The 22,720-nt window shown below is 41.9% G+C and overlaps 1 pseudogene; it reads right to left on the bottom strand.

Annotated features, from left to right (window-relative positions):
• LOC132616893 (large ribosomal subunit protein eL13y-like) overlaps positions 1–20,281 on the bottom strand; it is a 37,735-nt pseudogene extending 17,454 nt beyond the window's left edge.
• Between the last annotated feature and the right edge of the window lie 2,439 nt (positions 20,282–22,720).

Below are 22,720 nucleotides of genomic sequence, written 5' to 3'. Positions count from 1 at the left end.
CAAAATTATTGAAAGTTTGGACAAGCAATGTCTCGGTTATCTTCCTATTAAAAGACTTTACTTCGGTAATAACTGTCATATTTCGGCACTACTTCATTGACACACCCTATACCGGGCACTATGGTCGAAATTCGACTAAGGCAACGGGGTCACAACGATCCGAGCCAAAGTTTTCTAACCTCCTCAACCGGGGACTGCTACGTCAAAATTCAGCCAAGGCTAATTCTCGGATGCCGAAAAACTACTGGCCCTAAGGAAATGCCTATCACGATTTGGAGACATCTGAATCCACAAAGCATTAGGTAAGTCCTACGGGCACAATGAACTAATGACTACGAGTCAACTTGCCCTTGACACGGACCAACGACTCAGGAAAAAATAATAGCGAACATTCAAGCTAAAAAACAAGAAAGAGTCACCTTTCATTTATACAAGGAGTGTTTTTACATCAAAAAACCAAAGTCCTATGCTATCCGGCATGACTGGAGGCGGAGTGTTCGGACTCGGTCCGCTCAGAGTCGTCTGATTCAGACCCGAGAGCGCGATTGGCTTCCTCCTCGATCCCTTTGGCTTAGAGTATCAAGGCCGGAAGATCCGCAAAGCCGCGCTCAGCTTGCTCGAGGGTGATCCTTCGAGAATTCCACTTCTCATACTCAACAACTATGATAGTATGAGCCTCGGTGGCCTCCACACTCTTCAAAGATTCATCCAAATCGGCCTCGGCCTTGGCCAACTTTGCAGCCAGAACACCCCGGCTTTCTTCGAGGACATCTTGCATTCGAGTGGCCGCTTTGAGCGCGGCCTTGAGGGAATCATTATTGTTAACCGCTTCTGCAAGCTTGGTTTTTAGGGCATCGTACATCTGGGCCCTTCTCTCCGCTTTTTCCTCGAACGTCCTCATGCGCTCTTTGTACAGGGCAGCCTCAGATTCGAGCAGCCAGTTCCTCTCGGCCGAACTCATTGCATCGGCCTTCACCAAATCCAGCTCCCCCTGGAGTTGAGAAATGGTGATCTCGAGCTCATCTATCCTCGAGGAAAATTGAGTGTTATCCGGGCTAAGGCCGATCTTGTCAGCTTCGAGACTCCGGTTGTAATCGACCATAGCGGCCAGCTCACTCTTCAACTGACGGTTTTCGTCCTTAGCCGCGTCAAGCTCAGGTCGGAGGATGGAAAGAGCGGCCGCCCTGTTCAACTCCTCCTCCTTCTCCCGAAGAAGGTGCAGATATTTCTCCGTTTCCCGGCCCTGGCATCCAGTTGGCCCCTAAGATCGTCCATATCCTACTGGGCACAGATGAAGGCTTCGTTGACGAGCACTACACTCTGCAAATGAAACAAAGTTAAAAAAAAAACTTGAACAAAGCAAGGCTGAAAGTTTTAGTGAAGTTATACAAAGACAGCTAAAAAACCTTACCCGGTTGCCCGCGTGCATACCCTCGTTAATGAGGCATTGCCAAGAGACCCTGGTTATCTTCCGCTTGTCCGAATTCGAGACAAGGGACCGCAGATAGCTCGCTACACCCACTGGGCGCGAAAGAAAGCTGCAGTCCTCGGGGACGGTGACCACAACTGATCTTGTCCTTCTCGGCTCCATGCTTAGGGTAGGGAAAATACTCACCAAGCTGTCCCTGGCTCCATATTCGGAGGTCCAGCTAGCTGACCTCATGGCTCGAGGGATCGGGAGATGCCCAAATCCTGCAGCTTCACCGGTTGCAGGAGGAGTGCCCGCGAACATGTCCTCAAATTCATTCGCCCTTGGAGCCGAAGTAGAGGAACTTGGAGCGGCCCCAGTATCTTCGGCAAAGGCCGGGAGCTCTGCAGTTGCAGCAGGCTCATGCTCGGGAGTCGGATGAGCGTCTATGGGGGCTTCGGTCTCTGATTCCGGCCCAATCCTTTGTTCGGCTTCAGCAGCGGCCGCCTCCCCAGGCCTCCTTGTCCTTTGAAGGGGAGTATCTTCTGAAGAAGTTTCACCTGAAATGTCGACGAAGTCAACCGACCGAAGAGGAGCCGGGGAAAGAATTTCTTCCGCACCTGAGTGTGGAGAGGGAACCAAGAGACCTTCACCAGCAGAAGGTCGGGGTGGAACGGAGACAGCCTCCTCCGGTATCTGTTACGTCCCGTATATTTTATACTTAGGGACTACCCGGATTAACTATGATAATTTAAGGCCAAGACTATTCCGGGATTTGAAGTCGGGAATTTTGACCTTTGATTTTATTTTGAGACATAAGTTATATATGAAATTGTGGGCATTGAACAATTAGGAAAAATTGGGACCACAATTCATAAATTTGGAATTAAAAATCTTGCACAAAAAAAAGGGGCCTTAGCCGTGTGGTCTTGAAATGATCCCACACATTGTTGTGGCCAATTTTAATTGGTCCAACACATGTGTGGGCCAAAGACACATGGACAAATATTGTGGTGACTTAAAAAGAAGAAGACTAAGTCATCTTTCTTTCATTCCACACTTCAACACTTAGAAAAAAATAAGAAGTCATTGGAGAGCACCATTTCCACCAAACTCACGGCCAAGACTTGGGAAAACCAAGTCCCATTTCAAGCCACTCTAAAAATATTTCTTGGGTACAAATCAACTAATTAGAGGTCCCTAAGTAACGTGGAAGCATCGTTGGAGCGATCAAGTCATTCATTTAAGAGATTGCAAACCCTAACCCATTGTGGAGTTGAAGAGGAAAGGTGAGAATTTCTCTTGTTTTATGAGTTATAAATGTTGTATGCATATTTTAGTATGCTAAAATGGATAAAAATCATTAAAAATATGGAATGTTGAAGTTGGGTCGTGTGTTTGGTATGTTGGCCGTGTGAAGTGTGTGTGTGTGTTGTGTGGTGTTGGATTGATGAATTAATTATTGTATCATGTTTAATTGTTGGGGTGTGTAGAATGGCTAAGAATCTTCAATATATATGTATGTGTAGTGTAGCCGTGTATATAGTCCCAATGTGTGACAAAGGAGTATTTTAGTTGTTGTCGTTATGAATTCTAGTTGAAATTTAGCGTCCAAGGACTCAAGAGTGATATGGTAAATGTTGCGGACTGATTTGGAGAATATTTTGCGTTGATGTAACTTGTATATTTTATGAGAATTATATCGTTATATTGTGGATTGTTGATGCAAATCATGAATTGAAATTGAGAAGTGTGGCATAGGGGCTGCTTTCGGTTTGGGGCTGTTTTCGGCCAACATTGGATTAAATTATTGGATTGTTGGAAAAATTATGTAAAATGTTTAGAAAGTTCTTGAATGTTGTTGGTAAGAATTCGGGTTGATAATTGAATGTATAAGCGTTGATGTTGGCTTGAAGGTAAGCCGTTGATATGAATACTTGGAAAGTTGTCGAATGGTGTAAAAGAGGGCTATTAATGTTATTTTGCCTTTCGGATTGATTATCGATGTTGTTAGGTTGGTTATTGTGGTTGTTGTTGTTGATTTTGAGCGAGTTAAATTCTCGGGATGGCCTATTTACAGGGAAATGCTGCCGAATTTTCTGTAGAATTTAGTGATAGTTTGAAATAAATAATTGCTTAAGTGCCTATGGTTAATATTGGATATTCGTTGGCATATTTGTAGACCTTGGGGAGCCCGAGGCGTAGATTGGGATTAACTTTAGGTTGGCTAGCTTGGAGTGCGTACGAGGTATGTAAAGCAACCTTCCTTCTTTTGGCATGCCTTAGTTTTACATAGGCTAAACTAGAGCCTTAAGGACATTCCAAATTCGAAATCCGAGCATGATATGATCCTTATATAATTCTTGGCACTCTTATGTATGATTTGATAAGAATATGAACCATTATGTCTTCGAAATAATCGTTTTCCAAATGTTGCACAAAAAGTTTGTTTAGAGAATTCCATAACTTTTGGATGCCATATCTTTCGCATAAAGGCTCGGATTGTTCCAATATTTTTATAGGAGTTTGCATGATGTATAATGAGTATGATTTCCATAGGCGGGCCCGACTCGGGTCAATACCCGTTCGTGGGTCCCGCGACTTTCCTTTATGCGATTCGGAGAACTTTTGAAAGAATTTGGTATGACTATTATTCCGATTTCGAATATGATCATTTTTACTTATGTTTGAGTTTGTGATAATGATTTTGTGCATATGACTACTCACGACTCTACTCGTGCATTCTGTTATCCCTTCGCCGAGTCCCGGGCTGGTTCTGTTGTTGTGCGCACTTTGATATACTCCGGAGTTATGCTGTGCTTATGGTTCACCGAGCTACTCGCCAAAGAGGGTCGGGTTCCACTTATATATGATGTTATGCTGTGTTATGATATGTGACGGGGATTCGGAGAATTGAAATCTTTCTGGTGTGATGCTGTGTTATGGCGCCATCGACGGGCAAGCGACCATATTCTTTTGTACCTTCTGCATGACTTATATATTTTTAAAGTAAACATTTTGATACGATGGATTTGTACCTATTCTCTGCACTACTATTTCGTTTATGTCTCAGGTTTGCTTCCGTATATTCTGCTTTGCATACTCAGTACATATTTCGTACTGACCCCCTTTCTTCGGGGGCTGCGTTTCATGCCCGCAGGTACAGACGCACAGTTCGGTGATCCACCAGTTTAGGACACCCTCTCCTGCTGTTTGGATCGCTCTTCTCATTTCAGAGCATACACTTTTGGTATATATATTTTGTTCGCTATGTATGCATATATTCGTTCAGGGGTACGGCGGGGCCCTGTCCCGCCATATGATTCGGTTGGTCTGTTTAGAGGTCTGTAGACGTATTTGTGGGTGTGTGTGCCTACTTCTGTACAGGTATGTTTGTATGATCCCACTCGTTATGGCAGCCTCGTCGGCGTGCATTTTGTATATGTTTATGGCATCCTTGTCGGCGTGCATTCTGTATATGTTGTGGGCCGTTGTGCCATTTGATAGCCTTGTTGGCTTTTGACACATTTGATAGCCTTGCCGGCTTTTTGACACACACACACAGATATATATATATATATATATATATATATATATATATATATATATATATATATATATATATATATATATATACGCATACGGTTGCGTTGAGATGTGTTTGAACAGTTTGATATAGTTTTAGACGGCATATAGTATTTATTGCCGTATATGCTATTTGTGTGTGATTCGATTGCATAAGTACGTCAGGGTGCCCAACTAGGGCGTCAGTCACGGCCTACGGGGTTGGGTCGTGACAGAAGTAGTATCAGAGCGGTTTGTCCTCGGAATGTCTACAGACCGTGTCTAGTAGAGTCTTGTTTATCCGTGTTTTGTGCACCACATCTATAAACATGAAGCTACAGGACATTTAGGGTGTTTCCTTTCTTTGAATCTTAGATCGTGCGATAGAGCTGTGCTATTAGGATGACTCTGTTCTGATCAGTTGTTGTGTTTTTCTTTCAGTGATGCCTCCGAAAATGGCAACTGCTGCCCAGAAGAAAAAGGCGGTGGTAGGAGAGACTAGCCGGGCTCGAAAGGGTACTCAGACCCTTGCTCAGATGATGCGTGATATTGCGCCCCGGCCAACAGACTCTGCTACGTCTTCATCGGAGGAGGAGTCTGGAGCACCAGCTGCTGCCACTATGGATCAGGGGGCGGCTTCACCATTAGCTCCAGGGGCCCCAACGGCCGCGCCTCCAGCTCCTCAGCCAGGGGCAGAGGATAGGACGTTGAGGGAGGTCGTACAGTTATTGACTACTTTGGTAGCGGGACAGGCTCGCAGACGCGGGCTGAGGGATGATGATGATGATGACAGGCGAGATAGCCTGAGAGTTCGTGACTTTCTGACTTGCGGTCCCCCAGAGTTTTTCGGGTCTAAGCCCGAGGAGGACCCCCATGATTTTATTCGGGGGATGCGGCGTTCATTAGATTTGGTCAGGGCTTCAGAGACCGAGTCCGTTGAGTTGGCCTCGCACAGACTACGAGATGTTGCTGCCAATTGGTATGAGTCTTGGGAGCTGTCCAGGGGTGAGAGTGCTTCCCCAGCTACTGGGGATGAGTTTGTGGCCGCTTTTCTCCGCCACTTTTTGCCCCCGGAGTTACGACGGGCGCGGGTTGATAGATTTTTACAGTTGCGGCAGGGTGGTCGGAGTATTCGTGAGTATAATTTGGAATTCGATTCTCTGGCTCGATATGCACCTGCTATAGTGGCTGAGATGGCTGACCGGATGCACCGGTATGTGATAGGGCTGGACCGTTATTTAGTTGACGGCTGCATGGCGGTGGCATCGCAGACTGATATGGACATCGCCCGGTTACAAGCCTATGCTCAGGGTATGGAGGACCGGCACAGAGAGGACCGGTCGGGCAAAGATCGTGACAGGAGGCCGCCCAAGAGGGCCAGGTCCGCGGGGTATTCTGGAGATTGTCGAGGCGGACAGCCTCAGCAGCAGTCGTCAGGCAGATATTTTCCTCCGTCAGGCCGGGGTACACAGTCAGCCAGCAGACGATTTGACAGTGCAGGACCATCTGGGGCCGGTCAGAGTTCCAGAGCATCAGGTTCACAGACAGCCAGAGGTTCCAGCCAGTCCAGACCACCCAGGCCCCGTTGTACTTATTGCGGGAAATCGCACCCAGGGGAGTGATATCGAGCTACAGGAGCCTGTTTTTCTTGCGGCCGTCTGGGCCATATTATGCGTGATTGTCCGATGGCGAGTGGTTCTGGCAGTACAGTTCAGCCGACGGGATCAGCCGCGGGTTCGTCTTCTACTCCCTCAGCTATGCGCCCTGCGGAGCGAGGTATACCGGCACAGGCGGGCCGCGGTCGAGGCCGTGGCAGTGGTTCAGGTTCTAGCGGTCCATCGAACCGCATATATGCATTGGCTAGCCGCCAGGATCAGGAGGCTTCGCCAAATGTTGTTACAGGTACCTTACTGGTTTTCTCCCGATCTGTATATGCACTGATTGATCCTGGTTCTACCTTATCATATATCTCTCCACTTGTTGCTAATGAAATTGGGATAGAATCTGAGCCGATAGAGCCTTTTGAGGTAGCTACACCTGTAGGGGATTCTGTTATAGCCAGACAGGTTTATCGAGATTATTCTGTTATTATATATGATCGTTGCACTAAAGCTGATTTGGTAGAGTTAGACATGCTAGAATTTGATGTTATTATGGGCATGGACTAGTTAGCTTCTTGTTATGCTAATGTTGACTGCCAAAAGAAGGTAGTTCGTTTCCAGTTCCCAGGGGAACCAGCTATAGAGTGGTCCGGGTGTACAACATCGCCGAGGGGTAAGTTTATTTCATACCTCAAGGCTAAGAAGATGATTCAGAAGGGTTATATTTATCACTTGGTCCGGGTGCACGATACTACAGCCGAGGCACCTACTTTGCAGTCAGTTCCGGTTGTCAATGAGTTTTCAGATGTATTCCCAGATGAGCTTCCGGGTCTTCCGCCTGAGCGAGAGATAGACTATGCTATTGATTTGTTGCCAGATACGCAGCCAATATCTATTCCTCCGTACAGAATGGCACCGGCAGAATTAAAAGAATTGAAGGAGAAGTTAAAAGATTTATTAGACAAAGGCTTTATCAGACCCAGTACATCGCCCTGGGGAGCGCCGGTATTATTCGTCAGAAAGAAAGATGGGTCACTGCGGATGTGCATTGATTACAGGCAGTTAAATAAGGTGACCATAAAGAATAAATATCCCCTTCCCCGGATTGATGATTTGTTTGATCAGTTGCAGGGTGCCAAATATTTCTCGAAGATAGATCTGCGTTCGGGGTATCACCAGGTACGGGTACGAGAGGTAGATATTCCGAAGACTGCTTTCAGGACCCGGTACGGGCATTATGAATTCAGAGTTATGTCTTTTGGGCTGACTAATGCTCTAGCGATATTCATGGATCTGATGAATCGGGTATTCGGCCTTTCCTTGATATGTTCGTGATTGTGTTTATTTACGATATTTTGGTTTATTCACGATCAACGGAGGAGCATTCTGATCATCTGAGAACAGTGCTTGGCACTCTTCGGCAACAGCAATTATATGCTAAATTTGCTAAATGTGAATTATGGTTAACTTCTGTGGCATTCTTGGGGCATATAGTCGGAGCAGATGGTATTCAGGTTGATACGCAGAAAATTGAAGCTGTACAGAATTGGCCCAGGCCTACTACACCTACAGAGGTACGCAGCTTTCTGGGGTTGGCCGGTTATTACAGAAGGTTCGTAGAGAATTTTTCTTCTATTGCGGCGCCATTAACAAAGTTAACTCAGAAGGCAGCGAAATTTTAGTGGACTGATGCCTGTGAGCGCGGTTTTCAGATGTTGAAGGAAAAATTGATTACAGCTCCAGTATTAGCTCTCCCAGAAGGGTCAGACGGGTATGTCATTTATTGTGATGCCTCTGGTATGGGTTTGGGTTGTGTGTTGATGCAGCACGGTCGAGTCATAGCCTATGCTTCCCGACAGCTCAGACCGCACGAGAAGAATTATCCCACTCACAATCTGGAGTTAGCCGCGGTGATTCATGCTTTGAAGATTTGGTGGCATTACTTATATGGGGTCCACGTTGATATTTATACAGACCATAAGAGCCTCCAGTATATTTTCAGACAGAAAGAATTGAATTTGCGGCAGAGGTGGTGGTTAGAGTTGCTGAAAGATTATGATGTTGATATTTTATACCATCCAGGGAAAGCTAATGTCGTGGCAGATGCACTCAGCCGTAAGTCCATGGGCAGTTTAGCGGGCATGCCTTCAGGAAAGAAAGAAATGGCTCGCGATATCCATCAGTTGGCTAGTCTTGGAGTCCGCTTAGTCGATTTTGGAGATGCTGGGATTTCTGTTCGAGGAGTGGTCGAGTCCTCTATTCTTAGTGAGATTAAGCGGCGTCAGTATGAGGATCCTGTTCTGATGCAGTACAGAGACACAGTCCGCGACAAAGAGGAGACCCCGTTTGAGATTTCTTCCGATGGAGTATTATTATTCAGGGGCAGATTATGTGTGCCCGATGTTGCGGGACTGAGGCGACAGGTCATGGGCGAGGCACATTATGCCGGGTATTCTGTTCATCCAGGGTCGACGAAGATGTATCACGATCTGAGATGTCTGTATTGGTGGGACGGTATGAAAAAGGATATAGCAGAGTTCGTTGCCCAATGCCCAAATTGTCAGCAAGTAAAGATTGAGCATCAGAAACCCGGTGGGTTATTGCAGGAGATGGAGATACCAACGTGGAAGTGGGAGATAATTAATATGGATTTCATTGTAGGCTTACCTCGCACTCCACGGAGGTACGACTCCATTTGGGTTATCGTTGATCGGCTGACAAAATCAGCCCACTTTCTTCCAGTTCGGACTACATACACAGCTGAAGATTATGTCAGGCTATATATTAAGGATATTGTGAGACTGCACGGGGTTCCAGTGTCTGTTATCTCCGACAGAGGTCCCCAGTTTACAGCTAAATTCTGGAGATCATTTCTGGAGGGATTGGGGACCCAGGTGAGTCTGAGTACCGCATTTCATCCTCAGTCCGACGGACAGGCCGAGAGCACTATTCAGACGCTGGAAGATATGTTGCGTGCCTGTGTTATTGATTTCAGGGGTAGCTGGGATGATCATTTGCTGCTTGTTGAATTTGCTTATAACAACAGCTATCACTCCAGTATTCAGATGGCACCCTATGAGGCTTTGTATGGCAGGAAATGCAGATCTCCGATCGGTTGGTTTGATGTGAGTGAGATTCAGTTAATTGGTCCAGATGTGGTCCAGCAGGCAGTCGATAAAGTGAAACTGATTCGAGAGCAACTATTAGCGGCCCAGAGTCGACAAAAATCTTATGCTGATAAGCGACGTCGACCGTTAGAATTCCAAGTTGGAGATTAGGTGTTCCTGAAAGTGTCACCAATGAAAGGTGTTATGCGATTTGGCAAGAAAGGAAACCTCAGTCCGAGATATATTGGGCCTTATCAGATTATTCGAAAAATAGGCAAAGTGGCCTACGAATTAGATCTGCCAGCTGACTTGGGAGCGGTTCACCCGGTATTCCATGTTTCTATGCTTCGTAAGTGTATTGGTGACCCTTCCAGAGTTTTTCCTACAGATGATATACAGGTCACGGAGGAGCTATCTTATGAAGAGCAACCTATAGCCATATTGGATCGTCAGGTAAGAAAGTTGCGGAATAAGGATGTGGCTTCTGTTAAGGTGCTGTGGCAGAATAATAACCGAGAAGAAATGACTTGGGAGGCCGAGGAGCAGATGAAGAAGAAGTATCCTCACCTATTTCCAGTACCTTCAGGTAATCCAAATTCATTGTTGAATTATGTTGATTTATGAATGATTTGTATATGATGGCTATAAAAGAAACTCCCCCGAATGTGAGTAAGATCCGTAGCATAAATCTAACATTCGAGGACGAATGTTCTTAAGGGGGGGAGGATGTTACGTCCCGTATATTTTATACTTTGGGACAACCCGGATTAACTATGATAATTTAAGGCCAAGACTATTCCGGGATTTGAAGTCGGGACTTTTGACCTTTGATTTTATTTTGAGACATAAGTTATATATGAAATTGTGGGCATTGAACAATAAGGAAAAATTGGGACCACAATTCATAAATTTGGAATTAAAAATCTTGCACAAAAAAAAAGGGCCTTAGCCGTGTGGTCTTGAAATGGTCCTACACATTGTTGTGGCCAATTTTAATTGGTCCAACACATGTGTGGGCCAAAGACACATGGTAAAATATTGTGGTGACTTAAAAAGAAGAAGACTAAGTCATTTTTCTTTCATTCCACACTTCAACACTTAGAAAAAAATAAGAAGTCATTGGAGAGCACCATTTCCACCAAACTCACAGCCAAGACTTGGGAAAACCAAGTCCCATTTCAAGCCACTCTAAAAATATTTCTTGGGTACAAATCAACTAATTAGAGGTCCCTAAGTAACGTGGATCGATCAAGTCATTCATTTAAGAGATTGCAAACCCTAACCCATTGTGGAGTTGAAGAGGAAAGGTGAGAATTTCTCTTGTTTTATGAGTTATAAATGTTGTATGCATATTGTAGTATGCTAAAATGGATAAAAATCATGAAATCTGGAATGTTGAAGTTGGGTCGTGTCTTTGGTATGTTGGTCGTGTGAAGTGTGTGTGTGTTGTGTGGTATTGGATTGATGAATTAATTCTTGTATCATGTTTAATTGTTGGGGTGTGTAGAATGGCTAAGAATATTCAATATATATGTATGTGTAGTGTAGCCGTGTATATAGTCCCAATGTGTGACAAAGGACGAATTGATATCGCTTAGTATTTTAGTTGTTGTCGTTATGAATTCTAGTTGAAATTTAGCGTCCAAGGACTCAAGAGTGATATGGTAAATGTTGCGGACTGATTTGGAGAATATTGTGAGTTGATGTAACTTGTATATTTTATGAGAATTATATCGTTATATTGTGGATTGTTGATGTAAATCATAAATTGAAATTGAGAAGTGTGGCATAGGGGCTGCTTTCGGTTTGGGGCTGTTTTCGGCCAACATTGGATTAAATTATTGGATTGTTGGAAAAATTATGTAAAATGTTTAGAAAGTTCTTGAATGTTGTTGGTAAGAATTCGGGTTGATAATTGAATGTATAAGCGTTGATGTTGGCTTGAAGGTAAGCCGTTGATATGAATACTTGGAAAGTTGTCGAATGGTGTAAAAGAGGGCTATTAATGTTATTTTGCCTTTCGAATTGATTATAGATGTTGTTAGGTTGGTTATTGTGGTTGTTGTTGTTGATTTTGAGCGAGTTAAATTCTCGGGATGGCCTATTTACAGGGGAAATGCTGCCGAATTTTCTGTAGAATTTAGTGATAGTTTGGAATAAATAATTGCTTAAGTGCCTATGGTTAATATTGGATATTCGTTGGCATATTTGTAGACCTTGGGGAGCCCGAGGCGTAGATTGGGATTAACTTTAGGTTGGCTAGCTTGGAGTGCGTACGAGGTATGTAAAGCAACCTTCCTTCTTTTGGCATGCCTTAGTTTTACATAGGCTAAACTAGAGCCTTAAGGACATTCCAAATTCGAAATCCGAGCATGATATGATCCTTATATAATTCTTGGCACTCTTATGTATGATTTGATAAGAATATGAACCATTATGTCTTCGAAATAATCGTTTTCCAAATGTTGCACAAAAAGTTTGTTTAGAGAATTCCATAACTTTTGGATGCCATATCTTTCGCATAAAGGCTCGGATTGTTCCAATATTTTTATAGGAGTTTGCATGATGTATAATGAGTATGATTTCCATAGGCGGGCCCGACTCGGGTCAATACCCGTTCGTGGGTCCCGCGACTTTCCTTTATGCGATTCGGAGAACTTTTGAAAGAATTTGGTATGACTATTATTCCGATTTCGAATATGATCATTTTTACTTATGTTTGAGTTTGTGATAATGATTTTGTGCATATGACTACTCACGACTCTACTCGTGCATTCTGTTATCCCTTCGCCGAGTCCCGGGCCGGTTCTGTTGTTGTGCGCACTTTGATATACTCCGGAGTTATGCTGTGCTTATGGTTCACCGAGCTACTCGCCAAAGAGGGTCGGGTTCCACTTATATATGATGTTATGGTGTGTATGGCGTTATGCTGTGTTATGATATGTGACGGGGATTCGGAGAATTAAAATCTTTCTGGTGTGATGCTGTGTTATGGCGCCATCGACGGGCAAGCGACCATATTCTTCTGTACCTTCTGCATGACTTATATATTTTTAAAGTAAACATTTTGATACGATGGATTTGTACCTATTCTCTGCACTACTATTTCGTTTATGTCTCAGGTTTGCTTCCGTATATTCTGCTTTGCATACTCAGTACATATTTCGTACTGACCCCCTTTCTTCGGGGGCTGCGTTTCATGCCCGCAGGTACAGACGCACAGTTCGGTGATCCACCAGTTTAGGACACCCTCTCCTGCTGTTTGGAGCGCTCTTCTCATTTCAGAGCATACACTTTTGGTATATATATTTTGTTCGCTATGTATGCATATATTCGTTCAGGGGTACGGCGGGGCCCTGTCCCGCCATATGATTCGGTTGGTCTGTTTAGAGGTCTGTAGACGTATTTGTGGGTGTGTGTGCCTACTTCTGTACAGGTGTGTTTGTATGATCCCACTCGTTATGGCAGCCTCGTCGGCGTGCATTTTGTATATGTTTATGGCAGCCTTGTCGGCGTGCATTCTGTATATGTTGTGGGCCGTTGTGCCATTTGATAGCCTTGTTGGCTTTTGACACATTTGATAGCCTTGCCGGCTTTTTGACACATATATATATATATATATATATATATATACGCATACGGTTGCGTTGAGATGTGTTTGAACAGTTTGATATAGTTTGAGACGGCATATAGTATTTATTGCCGTATATGCTATTTGTGTGTGATTCGATTGAATAAGTACGTCAGGGTGCCCAACTAGGGCGCCAGTCACGGCCTACGGGGTTGGGTCGTGTCACGACCCAACTAGGGGCCGCGACAGGTACTCGGGGCTAACCACCGAGCACCAATCGTTCTATGTCTCATCATACTCATTTAATACTCTTTTATCACTTTTATACTCAAATCGTAAGAAAGTCATATTCCATATAAAACATATATACTTATATATATATATATATATATATATACATATACCTCTTGGCCATCAAAATAACATTTATACTAAATAGCATTTCGTGAGACCATCTAACCCACACTGCGCATCTACGAGCCTCTACTGGAGTGCTAGACATATGGACGGGATAAGACCTCGCCATGCCCAAAATACATATACATATATATATACACAAAAGTATAACCCGATTAGCACCTCCGGAATAATGGAGTGCTCCTGAAAATCTGCTGATAGCTCCTATAGGTCTGCGTCGTCTCCCTGTCTATCTGTGGGCATGAACACAGCGTCCAAAGAAAACGGACGTCAGTACGAATATTGTACTGAGTATGTACGGCATAACAATGAAAATACGTCAATGAGATAAAAGAAGCATCAATAAGGAGCAACTGTATATGACTGTCACTTATAAAAGGAATAGCACATGCTGACTTACTTCATATCCATCATCATATCATATATTGCTGCGGAACGTGCAGCCCGGTCCATACATCATCATATATATAAATATATTGCCGCGGAACGAACGGCCCGATCCATATATCATCATATATAAATATATTGTCGTGGAACGTACGGCCCGATCCATAAATAATATAGTATATTAGTGCCGAGGAACGTACGGCCCGATCCATCACCCATATATCCCGCGTCCGGGCATCCCGCGTCCGGGATGATATCATAAGATACCAGCTGATCAGGTGGCTATGCGTCTATAGCGCCTCACCTTTCCCCATGTCCCCCATGTACATATACATATCATATGCACACATAATATACGTAGCATGCATGAGAGCCCAAGGAAATTTATGTTTCTATCGGAGTGACGTAAGGTCGATAACCTCCGACTATATTATGGACATCTATACGTATCCTGCCTCACCATGAAGGAAGTAGTGTATAAGGTGAGTGTATGCCATAACAGACATCTGTAACTTAATAGTGTTCTGCCTCACCTTGAAGGGACAATACATAAGGTGAGTGTATACAATACATGACATACTTAACTTAATGGTATTCTGCTTCACCTCGGAGGAAACAATGTATGAGGTGAGTGTATACAACATACGACATCATTAGCGTTATAGGAATGTCATAACATGAACTCTAGAGTCTTTAGACTCAAGCTTATCATCATTGTACTCATAACATATCTCTTATCTCATATAGCTATTCATGATCATAAACTCTTGACTTTCTGTGGTATATATATAGAGAATTCATGTAGAGAAAGGAGAATCATACCATCGGATTCATGCCATAGAAAGAAAGGACTAGCCTCACATACCTTTTACATTTACTATTCTTATCGCTTGCTTTCTTCCCCTATGATGCACTCATGTATACCTTCAAGAGAATTCATGCCGTCGTTAGCTAAGCAATTATAAGAGCGGACTACTATTTTTAGGAAAAATTGGGCAGCATTTCCTTCGTTTCTACTACTTTTCCCATGTCATATTTCAACTCCCAACACTCACAATACTACTCACAATATCACAATCCACAATCGTCATTTATGTACATTTAGCAAAATCCACCATTTTCTTCCAATTAACTCACATTTATGGTTTATGGTTCATCATCGCGTTTTCGCATATCTAATTCTTATTTCGTGGTCTAAATATCATTTATAACGTGTTTGTAATCTCAACATATCCATTTTCATGATTTTCATATAATCTCATCCATTCAAGACCCACTTCCCATGCTTTTCTACAATTCAAGTATACTAGCTTTCCAATACCTTAAATAATATGGGAAAGTCATGAAATTTACCTCAAATGATAGTGGAACAAGCTTGGAGTAGAATTCCTCCTTTTTCACCAAAACCCTTCTTCACCTTCCTTGGGATTTCTTGAAAGAGATGAACTTTCAATCAAGTTTTATACACCTTGTTCCATGAATTTTGTGTTGTTGATCTTGATTTACCTTTGATTTTTCTTGTGGATGAATATTGGAGTGGGTTCTAGAGGGTTCTTAGAGAGAAGTGGTGTGGAAAATGAAATGAATTTATGAACTTGGGTCCTCTTTTTAATGGCTTGAAATCTGATCCTTCGGGCAACTCTACGCCCATTTTTACGGACCGTCAAACTCTTTGACGGACCGTCAAAATGGACCGTAAAATTGCCCAGCAAAATATGAGTTTCTGTGACCGTTTTACGCTGGTCTGGGTCCATTTTACGGAAAGGTAAAAATGTTTTACGGTTCGTCAAAAATTTCTACGGACCGTCAAATGGTCCGTAGAACTCTTCTGCTCAGACAGGCTGTCGTATAATGGCCATAACTTTTTATCCCGATATGCTGTGAGGGCCCACGACCTATGGTTAGAAAGATATTGTAATTTTCTACAACTTTCATCATCTGGTGTTTTTCCCAAATTCCAACTTTATAATAGCGTTTTGGCCCCTCCAAACCAGATCATCCGAAAATGTTTTCCTTCACTCGCCCTTTTGGATGGCTTATGCCCGTATTTGGCTTATGGGTCCTTCTTGACACTTACTTAACACTTCTTTACCAATATAAGGGACATTATAACTCTTCTCCAAAATGTCATTAAGCCGTCATTAATTCGATACTCGAAATTATTTCCCGATACACAACATATACCTTGCTTTCCTTAACAACTTTCGTCTCCTACCTCCAATGTCTTTGAAATCTCATTTAGAATCATTAAATATTATTTCTTACTTATCAAAACATCATATGCATCATGCCCTTCTTCAGTCAATTCATTGTGCATGAACGGAAAATTTTCCGAGGTGTAACAGGTCGTGACAGTATCGGAGCCACGGAAGGGGTTGCGCCGACTCTCCGAAGGACAATATCGGGCTCTGTTTCGTCCCTTAAGGACCGAGCAACGCTCCTCGCCCTCTTTTTCGGCCTCTGCCCTTTTTCGGAGGGCCTTTTCCTCTTTGCAGCATCGGCAAGGATACGAGACAAGCCCGCTGTATCGAACTCGGATGCCGATACTGTGGGCGCACTCGCCGATTCCGTTCTAGGGACCACCGAGCCCTTAGGCAGACCTAAAAATCGAAGATGTTAGAAAAGGTTGGAGGGTGTAGCGACCACGGATAGTAAAAGATACAGTGAACACGGGTGGAATCAGAGCACTACCGTGATTCTGGGCGGCCCATCGGCCACGTGACATATGGGCCCACGTCCGGTTGTCATGGGCATGCTGGCTGAGGAGTGTTGTGACCCATTCATTCAGGTTGCGGACGACCGGGGGAATGTACCCATTGGCTGAATAAAAATAAGGAAAGCAATGAGAAAGTAAGACCGAAGAATGACAAAACATACAAAGGCGATTACTCAAAGTTCAGACTTACGATTGTTGTTCCATTTCTCCGGGAAGGGCATGTAATCGGCCGGGATGATGTCCTCGGTCCTCACCCGGACATATCGCTCCAGCCAGCCCCTGTCCCGGTCTTCGTCCATTTTCGAGAAAAACGGATTCCGGCTACGCTTGGCGAGTTTTATTACTACACCCCGGAAAAGCCTCGGGGAGTATAAACGTATCAGATGGGCCAGCGTGAGCTCCTTCCCGGCATTGTTGGCCAACAACCGGAGGCATGAGACGACCCTCCAAACGATCGGACCAATCTGTGCCAAGGTCACGTCGTAGGTTCGACACATGTCCAGGATGACCGGATCAACCGGTGGGTCGAGCTTGAGAGTGAAGGGGTAGGTATAGACGTACAGAAAGCCTTCCCGGTGGTCAGTGACTGATTCATTTGGCCCAAGGGGCATAAACGTGTACCGGACGGGTGTCCCACCCGCAATCAGCTCGAACCAAGTCGAGTTTTTCCTCGGTAATGGACGAAGGGTAGCGTCTCACGTCGTACCCCCTGTCGGATACCGAAGAAGGCTTTTTGACCTCTAAGTCTTTATTGAAGTTGGTTTTGGCCGGGATGATGTCCGAGGCCGTAGGCTCGAAGGTGCTCTTTGCTTTAGCTAGGGATGTAGCCTCGATTCCTGGGGATGAAACCGAGGGAATGTCATGAGAAGTGGTTTCAGACATTTTGAAATATGAAAAGAAGAGACCGAGTAGGATCGGAAAGGAAATGAAAAGAGAGTGAGGGAACAGACGGAACAAGAAAATGGCAGAATAAGAAGTGGTAACATTCAAACAAAAACAGCAGCACACAAGAACGACTGGTGGAGAAATTGGTGCAAATCGTTCCCTTTTTGCGTAAGTATATGCAACGAATCAACAAGTAATGTGAGTTGTAAGAGCGAGAAGTGCAGCAAAGAGTGGAGGAGAAGAGGAAACAGATCGTAAAAATGTTGAAATGAAGGAGTGAAAAGCCTTATATAGGCATGGGAATGGAGCGGTTACCGACGCCGGCCAATCAGAGGACGCCACGTGTCCCCATAATTAATGAGAAGCGACTCGAAAGGACGTGCATGTGGCGGTTGTCAGAGCGGACCATCCGGGATAGGACACGTGGCCGCTGAAAAGGGAGATGTGACGCAACCGTTCCCGCCAAAATGTGAAGATAACAACAAGTTAACGGAGTCAACGGTTTCGTGATTCATCCACTCCTCGTCACTCCGAGAAATCTACGATCCGGGAAGTGTGGGGACTATCTGTATACGGTAAAAATCGGGTATACGTTAAACCGGTGAGACCGAAGAAGAAAGGGACAAGAACATGCATGAAGGCTCCCCTTCTGAACCGGGGGAACGCTTGGACCGGAGTAAAGGAAGGGCGACATTTGGTCCGTTTCTTCCATGAACGGTTGTTCGAGGTTGTATGTCCGTTTGATCGTGGTCGGTAGTCCGGAAGAGCCGTTGCGCATGAGCCACGCGTCGGTAGCGTCCTGCCATGGTCAACCACCAACCATGCGTGTGTCAGACAGTACGGCCAACCTAACCCACTCAGAGTTGTCTTTTCTCTTATTTTTTAATGATTTGTATTGTATGAGGCCCATAGAAGCAACACTATAAATAGAGTTCATCCCTCTCCTTTGAGGGGGTTGGCTTCTTCATTTTAAGAACACTTGTAATAGCAAAACATATATACAATCTCTCTCAAATATTAGATTCGGTCCACAACAGCCGTTTTCATTTTCATTGTATTTCTTCGATCAAGTATTATATGTCATTTAGCAAACTCTCACGCCACAGCCAATCGCTAATCATTAATTGTTTTGCTACGAAACGTTCATACACTTCATTTCCCTATAACATATATTGAGATCCGAACACATATCCTATACTCACTCACAAATTCAATTGATTATCCAAATTCGGGGTAAACAAGTTAATTGAAAACCATAATAACATATTTTAAGTACTTGAGAACCGTTCATAAGAAATAAGCTAAAACCTCAATGAATTAGCAAAATATTCACATAACAGTATGTTTATACGGTTTCAAGATGACTTAAAACTTACATATTGTATTTGAAGGTCTAATTTAATAACCTAACTAGACTCCCAAAATCAGAAATCTAGTCTTTGAATAACACCTCCAGTCAATCTCCCACGTTGATTGGAATTCTTAATTCAAATTGCCAGTATATATACACACACACACATATATATATATATATATATATATGTGTGTGTGTGTGTGTGTGTATGTATAAGGCAAGAAAGGAAAATAAACATCAAATGATAACTATTCATCTGCTTTACACCATATAAATGCAAGTAAAACCATTATCTACACAAATTCTAAAGACTTAGAGCTCGTTTGGCTTAACTTAAAAAAAGTGGCTTATAAGTTGGTTTGACCAAAAAACAAATTATAAGCCAAAAAAATAAGTTGGGCCACCCCAACTTATTTTTTTGGACTTATTCTAAACACTTTTTTAGCTTATAAGCTGTTTTGCCAAACACCTAAAAAACAAAAAAACAACTTATAAGTTGATTTGACCACTTATAAGCCAATCCAAACGGGCTCTTACACTTGCAGTACGTTTCAACCAGCAGTAAAATGCCTCCTTTAGTACCTCATTAGTTACATTTTTGCCCCAAGCACAAAGATAATACTCCTCGAATGCTTAAAATTGCTTCTTTTGTATCTGCAGCAAAAGGCACCAAACATTTGTTACTAGTATCTAATACAACTTCCTATTAAAATTGTTTAACATTCCAAGTCCAAAAAATCACGAGAAACAAGTGTTACACTTTATTCCGAAATATCATGCAATTAAGTTCTTAGAGGATTATTTTTTACTCAAAAGCTAATGGGGACATGCAATTCAACATCAAAGTAGTTCCTAGCATACTCCCCGAGCTATCAAAAGTTGATGCTTCTCAGTCACGTTGTTTACCAAAATTTTGTTGTCACATAATCTAGAAACATCAAAAGAAATCAATTATTAAGTAGGAGTCCTACTTAAATAAATGCTTCAGAACAAGCTAAATTCCTTGAAAGGGAAAATGATCAAAGTGTGATAAATGAGAAGATTAGAACATGCAAGATGAAAGAAAGACCTTGAAGCAAATAAAACGATATATGTTCGGAGAAATTACTCTGATTGAAGTATATGTGATTGTATGTGTGTCGGAAACTTGCATTAACGTTTTGTAAGAGTGTTGTGTATATGTGATTGTGTGTTTCCGAAACTTGTATTGTAAGAGTGTTGTGTATATGTGATTTTGTGTGTGTCCAAAACTTGTATCCATGAGTGCCTATTTATATTGTTTAAAGTGGAGTATGTGTACAATATGAAAACTGAAAAGTGTGTAGTGTGAAAATATGAAAAGTGAGGAGTGTAAAATCTGCAATGAGGGAAATAAGGGATTGGCTGGGGTACATTTTTTCAAAGAGGGAGATTGGGTATTAAATGTTAGGTTTTTTGTTTTTATTTAATAAAAATAAATAAAATATAATGATAAAAAAATATCAAATAACCATTTTTAGACCTAATAAAAATTTAAAATATTCAAGTAGGTAGTCCAAAAATTACGAACTCATTTATTAAGACTTGAATTAAAAGAAAACACACACACACATATACATAGAGTGTAACACCTTAAATTTGATAAAAAATTAGGTGTTCACACATACTGAGAGGATGGTTACTCAAATCAAGAAAGAGTTACTTGATAGGTTAAATTTACCTTACTTCCACAAGAAAGGCTACAAGAAATTACATAGATGTAGAGGAATCATGCAAAGAATACACATGTAATTAGTCTTTTCTGCTGAAAGGCCCAACATCACTTCACCCTTCCTAGAAGGTGCTTGTGAATTAGGTACTCTTGGGTTGTTATTTTGTTCTTTTGTTTGTCAATTGGTAATATTATAGTGTTACCGAGACAAAAAAGAATCAATGAGAACATGTTGAAGAAATTGCAGGTTTAGCCCTTCAAATGCGCTGGTTTTTAATTTCTGTCCTTCAAATGAGCTGGTTTTTAATTTTTCCCCTTTAGCAATTGAACTTATGTCTAGCGGGACATAAGTTCTTTAGAAGTTCAGGCATAATTTGTGGAATATTATGATGTGCAAATATAAATTGCTATCACGCAAAAAAAATTAACTGTCATGAGGGACGAAATTTAAAGACCAGCACAAAAGAGAGGCATAAGTGCCAATGACCCGAAAATGTTATTACTGAGAAAGTTTTAGCGGTACAAATAGGTGGTAAATTAACCCCCGAAGACATGAATGGTCCAACGCGCTTAGGTTGGGCGGATAATTAAACCGCTCATTATTGGCTCAACCTATTTTGAACCATCCAATTAAATACATTTAAATACTTAGTTAATAATATACAATTCTTCTTCTATTCTTTGAAATCTAAGATCTGATAATTACATCTTTTGGACGGGATATATATATTTACAGAGCCAAAAATTAAACATCAATCCTTAAAGGATCCATCTAATGAAATTTCTTGTGTTATTCCATTAAACATTTGCATCTTAATTGCATCTTCACAGGTATTGAAAGCCTAATGTTAGACGAGCAACGAACTGCGATTGCACAAGTCATGAATAATCCTTAAATGAATTTAATCAATAATATAAAACAAAGACAGTTGGAAAAAATACTTTATGATAAAATTGCACATATTTTTGCACCTACGGAACTCAGTGATCCCAATATTTTATGTGACGTGTTTAAGGCCACAAGATTTAAAGAATATTTTTGGACATAATATGCATATTTAGTTTGTGACGATAGAATTTAAAAGTTATCCTTGTTATGTAAAATATTATGTTCAATCACATTAAGAACACCTATAAAATAAAACGGAGGGTTTCTTGTTGCTTTTCAATTTGACAGTATCTTAACTTTTGACCCCAAACTTATATGGGAACAATCAAAAGTGAAATTATTTCCTTTTCTGAATAGGAAGTTCTTTACAAATCAAATCATGTGTTTGTACGTGAATTGATAAAAGTACTTCTTTTAAATGCTTTTGGCCAAATTTATATGCTCTTGAGTTGTGTTCTTCAACAAGGAGATAAATTAAAGAAAAGCAACCTCAATTCCTTTTTCTCTTCTTTAAAAAAAAAAAAAAAAAAAAAGATCAAGTTCAAACATTTAAGGAAAAAGCAAGCATGGAAAAGAGCACTCAATTCACATTGTTGTCCACATAGAAGTCCAGAAAATGGAAAAACACACAGTGAGTTTTATGTGCGCTTAGAATTGATTTTTCTTTTTTTGATTTGTTTTATAATCATTTTATCTGGGCTAGTTTGCGCGTACGTCGTATCTACACTAATTTCACGAGGTACTAGTTATCTTATAAATAACTAGTTACATGTATCATGTGTTTATATCAAACCAACTCTACTTACTAGTGATCTTAACAAAAAACAACAACTATATCTCAATCCAAAACAAGTTGGATCGACTTTATGAATATAGTTTAAATATGCATTAATTAAGCATGATTAAGTGATAAGAAGTGTATGTTAAACACATATCATATATTTATTCTTTTATGTAAAATTTCGGTGCATATATATTTTCACTTATTTTTAATCAACACGCATACCAAGTAATTCTATTCACCAGTAGGGATGTACAAAGTAAACCGACAAACCGCACCAAACCGATAAATCCAGTTAAACCGAGAAAAAAACCCGATTAGTGGTTTGGTTTGACTTGGTTTGGTGTTGA

Source organism: Lycium barbarum, chromosome 11 (genome assembly GCF_019175385.1).
Source record: "Lycium barbarum isolate Lr01 chromosome 11, ASM1917538v2, whole genome shotgun sequence".
NCBI lineage: Eukaryota > Viridiplantae > Streptophyta > Magnoliopsida > Solanales > Solanaceae > Lycium > Lycium barbarum.
The sequence above is the reverse complement of the archived record's forward strand: the minus strand, read 5'-3'. Positions and strand labels throughout refer to the sequence as shown.